Here is a 7,511-nt window from a genome sequence, read left to right as displayed (position 1 = left end):
ACACACCGCAAAAAGAAGAAGATTACATCGAATAGATCTCCACAAGAGAGGGGGAGAACTTTGTATTGAGATCCAAAAAGAGAGAAGAAGCCATCTAGCTACTAATTATGGACCCGAAGGTCCAAGGTAAACTACTCACACTTCATGGAGAGGCTATGATGATGTAGAAGCCCTCCATGATGACGGCCCTCTTCCGACGGAGCTCCGGAACATGCCCCAAGATGGGATCTCGTGGATACAGAAAGTTGCGGCGGTGGAATTAGGTTTTTGCCTCCTCTTCTGATCGTTTGGGGGTACGTAGGTATATATAGGAGGAAGGAGTACATCGGAGGAGCACCGAGGGGCCCACGAGGCAGGGGGCGCGCCCTAGGGGGGGGCGCCCCCACCCTCGTGACCGCCTCTTTGACTCCTTGGAGTAGGGTCCAAGTCTCCTGGATCACGTTCGGTGAGAAAATCACATTCTCGAAGATTTTATTCCGTTTGGACTCCGTTTGATATTCCGTTTCTTCAAAACACTAAAATAGGCAAAAAACAGCAATTCTAGGCTGGGCCTCCGGTTAATAGGTTAGTCCCAAAAATAATATAAAAGTGGAAAATAGAGCCCAATATAGTCCAAAACAGTAGATAATATAGCATGGAGCAATCAAAAATTATAGATACGTTGGAGACGTATCAGGCATCCCCAAGCTTAATTCCTGCTCGTCCTCGAGTAGGTAAATGATAAAAAGAGAATTTTTGATGCGGAGTGCTACTTGGCATAATTTCAATGCAAATCTCCTGAATTGTGATATGAATATTCAGATTCGAAAGATTCAAGACAAAAGTTTATATTGACATAAAAATAATAATACTTCAAGCATACTAACAAAGCAATCATGTCTTCTCAAAATAACATGGCCAAAGAAAGTTATCCCTACAAAATCATATAGTCTGGCTATGCTCTATCTTCATCACACAAAGTATTTAAATCATGCACAACCCCGATGACAAGCCAAGCAATTGTTTCATACTCTAACTTTTTCAAAACTTTTTCAATCTTCACGCAATACATGAGCGTGAGTCATGGATATAGCACTATAGGTGGAATAGAATGGTGGTTGTGGAGAAGACAAAAAGGAGGGGAAGATAGTCTCACATCAACTAGGCGTATCAACGGGCTATGGAGATGCCCATCAATAGATATCAATGTGAGTGAGTAGGGATTGCCATGCAACGGATGCACTAGAGCTATAAGTATATGAAATCTCAAAAAGAAACTAAGTGGGTGTGCATCCAACTTGCTTGCTCATGAAGACCTAGGGCAATTTGAGGAAGCCCGTCATTGGAATATACAAGCCAAGTTCTATAATGTAAAATTCCCACTAGTATATGAAAGTGATAACATGAGAGACTCTCTACTATGAAGATCATGGTGCTACTTTGAAGCACAAGTGTGGTAAGAGGATAGTAACATTGTCCCTTCTCTCTTTTTCTCTCATTTTTATTTATTTATTTATTTTTATTTGGGCCCTTTCTTTTTATGGCCTCTTTTCTTTCTCTTTTTATTTGGGCTTCTTTGGCCTCTTTTATTTATTTTTCGTCCGGAGTCTCATCCCGACTTATGGGGGAATCATAGTCTCCATCATTCTTTCCTCACTTGGGACAATGCTCTAATAATGATGATCATCACACTTTTATTTTTCTTACAACTCAGCAATTACAACTCGATACTTAGAACAAAATATGACTCTATATGAATGCCTCCGGCGGTGTACAGGGATATGCAATATGACAATGATGAATGTGTCATGATGAACTAGATGGTGGAAATTTGCATGGCAATATATCTCGGAATGGCTATGGAAATGCCATAATAGGTAGGTATGGTGGCTGTTTTGAGGAAGGTATATGGTAGGTGTATGATACCGGTGAAAAGTGCGCGGTATTAGAGAGGCTAGCAAAGGTGGAAGGGTGAGAGTGCGTATGATCCATGGACTCAACATTAGTCATAAAGAACTCATATACTTATTGCAAAAATCTAGAAGTTATCAAAGAAAAGTATTACGCGCATGCTCCTAGGGGGATAGATTGGTAGGAAAAGACCATCGCTCGTCCCCGACCGCCACTCATAAGGAAGATAATCAATAAATAAATCATGCTCCGACTTCATCACATAACGGTTCACCATACGTGCATGCTACGGGAATCACAAACTTTAACACAAGTATTCTTTAAATTCACAACTACTCAACTAGCATGACTTTAATATTATCACCTCCATATCTCAATACAATTATCATGCTTCAATCTTTTCTTAGTATTCAACACACTCAAAAGAAAGTTTCACAGATCTTGAATACCAAGCATATTATTATTAAGCAAATTACCATGCTGTTAAGAGACTCTCAAAATAATTTAAGTGAAGCATGAGAGATCAATAGTTTCTTTAAAACAAATCCACCACCATGCTCTAAAAGATCTAAGTGAAGCACATAGAGCAAAATTATAACGCTCAAAAGGTATAAGTGAAGCACATAGAGCAAAACTACTTAGCTCAAAAGATATAAGTGAAGCACATAGAGTATTCTATCAAATTTTAATTCATGTATGGCTCTCTCAAAAGGTGTGTACAGAAAGGATGATTGTGGCATACTAAGACACAAAGACACAAATAATACAAGACGCTCCAAGCAAAACACATATAATGTTGGTGAATAAAAATATAGCTCCAAGTAAATTACCGATGGAGGTGGACGAAAGAGGGGATGCCTCCCGGGGCATCCCCAAGCTTTGACTTTTTGGTGTCCTTGGATTATATTGGGGGTGCCATGGGCATCCCCAAGCTTAGGCTCTTTCCACTCCTTGTTCCATGATCCATCAAAAGAATTCACCCAAAACTTGAAAACTTCACAACACAAAACTCAAAATAGAAAACTCGTGAGCTCCGTTAGCGAAAGAAAACAAAACACCACTTAAAGGTACTGTAATGAACTCATTCTTTATTTATATTGGTGTTAAACCTACTGTATTCCAACTTCTCTATGGATTATAAACTATTTTACTAACCATAGATTCATCAAAATAAGCAAACAACACACGAAAAACAGAATCTGTCAAAAACAGAACAGTCTGTAGTAATCTGTAGCTAGCGCAAGATCTGGAACCCCAAAAATTCTAAAATAAATTTCTGGACGTGATGAATTTATCTATTAATCATCTTCAAAAATAATTAACTAAATATCACTCTTCAAATAAAAATGACATCAGTTCTCGTGAGTGCTAATGTTTCTGTTTTTTACAGCAAGTTCAACAAGACTTTCCCCAAGTCTTCCCAACGGTTCTACTTGGCACAAACACTAATTAAACACAAAAAACACAACCAAAACAGAGGCTAAATAATTTATTTATTACTAAACATGATCAAAAAGCAAGGAATAAAAATAAAATTGGGTTGCCTCCCAACAAGCGCTATCGTTTAACGCCCCTAGCTAGGCATAAAAGCGAGGATAGATCTAGTTATTGCCATCTTTGGTAGGCAATCCATAAGTGGCTCTCATGATAGTTTCATATGGCAATTTTATTTTATTTCTTGGAAAGTGTTCCATGCCCTTTTTTAATGGAAATTGAAATCTAATATTCCCTTCCTTCATATCAATAATCGCACCAACCGTTCTAAGGACAGGTCTACCAAGAATTATAGGGCAAGAAGGATTGCAATCTATGTCAAGAACAATGAAATCTACGAGCACATAATTCCTATTTGCAATAATAAGAACATAATTAATCCTTCCCATAGGTTTCTTAATAGTGGAATCCGCAAGATGCAAGTTTAGAGAGCAATCATCAAAATTACGGAAATCTAGTAAATCACACAAAGTCTTGGGAATAGTAGAGACACTAGCACCCAAATCACACAAAGCATAAAACTCATGATCTTTCATTTTAATTTTAATAGTTGGTTCCCACTCATCATAGAGTTTTCTAGGGATAGAAACTTTCAACTCAAGTTTTTCTTCATAAGATTGCATCAAGGCATCAACAGTATGTTCGGTAAAGGCTTTATTTTGACTATAAGCATGTGGAGAATTTAGCACGGATTGCAACAAGGAAATACAATCAATTAAAGAACAACTTTCATAATTAAATTCCTTGGAATCCAATATAGTGGGTTTAGCAACATCTAGATTTTTATTTCTTTCAATCCCACTTTCATCAATTTCATCATTAAGATCTAAATACTCCGAATTTTTAGAATGCCTTTTAGGTAAAGGAAGATCATATTCAGTTTCGTCAAGATTAATATTGCAAAACAAAGATTTAATAGGGGACACATCAATAACTTTTAGATCTTCATCTTGATTTTCATAGGAATTGGAAGAACACGCTTTAATAAAGGCATCTTTGGAAGCACGCATCCTGGCGGTTCTTTCCTTGCACTCATCAATGGAAATTCTCATGGATTTGAGAGACTCATTGATATCATGCTTAGGAGGAATAGATCTAATCTTTAAAGAGTAAATCTCAAGAGAAATTATATCAACTTTCTAGTCAAATCATCAACTTTAAGCAATTTCTCTTCAAGCAAAGCATTAAAATTATTTTGTGAATCATAAACTCTTTAACACTATTCTCAAATTCAGAGGGCATCTTATTATAATTTCCATAAGAGTTGTTGTAGGAATTCCCATAATTATTAGAAGGATTACTAGGATATGGCCTAGGATTAAAATTCCCTCTATAAGCGTTGTTACCAAAATTATTCCTACCAAAATAATTCACATCCATAGATTCATTGTTATTCTCAATCAAAGTGGACAAAGGCATATCATTAGGATCAGAAGAAACACTCTTAGTAGCAAATAATTTCATAAGTTCATCCATCTTTCCACTCAAAACATTGATTTCTTCTATCGCATGCACTTTTTTATTAGAAGATCTTTCAGTATGCCATTGAGAATAATTAACCATAATATTATCTAGGAGTTTAGTAGCATCTCCTAAAGTGATTTCCATAAAAGTGCCTCCCGCGGCCGAATCTAAAAGATTTCCAGAAGCAAAATTCAATCCGGCATAAAATTTTTGTATAATCATCCACAAATTCAAACCATGAGTAGGGCAATTACGTATCATTAATTTCATTCTCTCCCAAGCTTGTGCAACATGTTCATGATAAAGTTGCTTAAAGTTCATAATATCGTTTCTAAGAGAGATGATCTTAGCGGGAGGGAAATACTTAGAGATAAAAGCATCTTTGCACTTGTTCCAAGAATCAATACTATTTTTAGGCAAAGACGAAAACCAAGCTTTAGCACGATCTTTAAGCGAAAAAGGAAATTGCTTCAATTTAACGACATCATTATCGACATCTTTTTTCTTTTGCATATCACATAAATCAACGAAGCTATTCAGATGAGTAGCGGCATCTTCGCTAGGAAGGCCAGCGAATTGATCTTTCATAACAAGATTCAACAAAGCAGCATTAATTTCACAAGATTCAGTATTAGCAAGAGGAGCAATCGGAGTGCTAAGGAAATCATTATTATTGGTATTGGTGAAGTCACACAATTTGGTAGTATCTTGAGCCGTCGTGACAAACAAGCAAACTAGCACATGAGCAGACAAAAGCAAACGGGCAAAAGAAGCAAATAGAGAGGGAGGATAGAGAGAGAGAGGGCGAATAAAACGGCAAGGGTGAAGTGGGGGAGAGGAAAACGAAGGCAAATGGCAAATAATGTAATGCGAGAGATAGGGATTGTGATGGGTACTTGGTATGTTGACTTTTTGCGTAGACTCCCCGGCAACGGCGCCAGAAATCCTTCTTGCAATGTCTTGAGCTTGCGTTGGTTTTCCCCAAAGAGGAAGGGATGATGCAGCAGAGTAGCGTCAGTATTTCCCTCAGTTTTTGAGAACCAAGGTATCAATCCAGTAGGAGGCCACGCTCAAGTCCCTCGTACCTGCACAAAGCGATAGCTACTCGCAACCAACGTGATTAGGGGTTGTCAATCCCTTCACGGTCACTTACGAGAGTGAGATCTGATATATAATATTTTTGGTATTTTTGGTATAAAGATGCAAAGTAAAAAGTAAAGCAAAGTAAAAAGCAAAGCAAGATTAAAGTGATGGAGATTGATATGATGAGAATAGACCCGGGGGCCATAGGTTTCACTAGTGGCTTATCTCAAGAGCATAAGTATTCTACGGTGGGTGAACAAATTCTTACTGTGAGCAATTGACAGAATTGAGCATAGTTATGAGAATATCTAGGCATGATCATGTATATAGGCATCACGTCCGTGACAAGTAGACCGAAACGATTCTGCATCTACTACTATTACTCCACTCATCGACCGCTATCCAGCATGCATCTAGAGTATTAAGTTAAAAACAGAGTAACGCCTTAAGCAAGATGACATGATGTAGAGAGATAAATTCATGCAATATGAAATAAACCCCATCTTGTTATCCTCGATGGCAACGATGCAATACGTGCCTTGCTTCCCCTTCTGTCACTGGGAAAGGACACCGCAAGATCGAACCCAAAGCTAAGCACTTCTCCCATGGCAAGAACTACCAATCTAGTTGGCCAAACCAAACGGATAATTCGAAGAGACTGCAAAGATAACCAATCATACATAAAAGAATTCAGAGAAGATTCAAATATTATTCATAGATAGACTTGATCATAAACCCACAATTCATCGGTCTCAACAAACACACCGCAAAAAGAAGAAGATTACATCGAATAGATCTCCACAAGAGAGGGGGAGAACTTTGTATGAGATCCAAAAAGAGAGAAGAAGCCATCTAGCTACTAACTATGGACCCGAAGGTCTGAGGTAAACTACTCACACTTCATCGGAGAGGCTATGATGATGTAGAAGCCCTCCGTGATGACGGCCCTCTTCCGGCGGAGCTCCGGAACAGGCCCCAAGATGGGATCTCGTGGATACAGAAAGTTGCGGCGGTGGAATTAGGTTTTGGCTCCTCTTCTGATCGTTTAGGGGTACGTAGGTATATATAGGAGGAAGGAGTACGTCGGAGGAGCACCGAGGGGCCCACGAGGCAGGGGGCGCGCCCTAGGGGGGCGCCCCCCACCCTCGTGACCGCCTCTTTGACTCCTTGGAGTAGGGTCCAAGTCTCCTGGATCACGTTCAGTGAGAAAATCACGTTCCCGAAGATTTTATTCCGTTTGGACTCCATTTGATATTCCGTTTCTTCGAAACACTGAAATAGGCAAAAAACAGCAATTCTGGGCCGGGCCTCCGGTTAATAGGTTAGTCCCAAAAATAATATAAAAGTGGAAAATAAAGCCCAATATAGTCCAAAACAGTAGATAATATAGCATGGAGCAATCAAAAATTATAGATACGTTGGAGACGTATCAGCCAACCAATGGCAACCCAAGGACCCTCCTCAGTACACCGGAGAAGGCAGCTTTGATCCGTGGGCATAGACCAACTTAGGCCAAAAGCCTAAACTTGGGGGAGTACGTATTTCTCACCGACATTACATTCATGTTCACACACTCATGC

This window comes from Triticum urartu, chromosome 3 (genome assembly GCF_003073215.2).
Source record: "Triticum urartu cultivar G1812 chromosome 3, Tu2.1, whole genome shotgun sequence".
NCBI lineage: Eukaryota > Viridiplantae > Streptophyta > Magnoliopsida > Poales > Poaceae > Triticum > Triticum urartu.
This window is presented reverse-complemented; position numbering follows the sequence as displayed.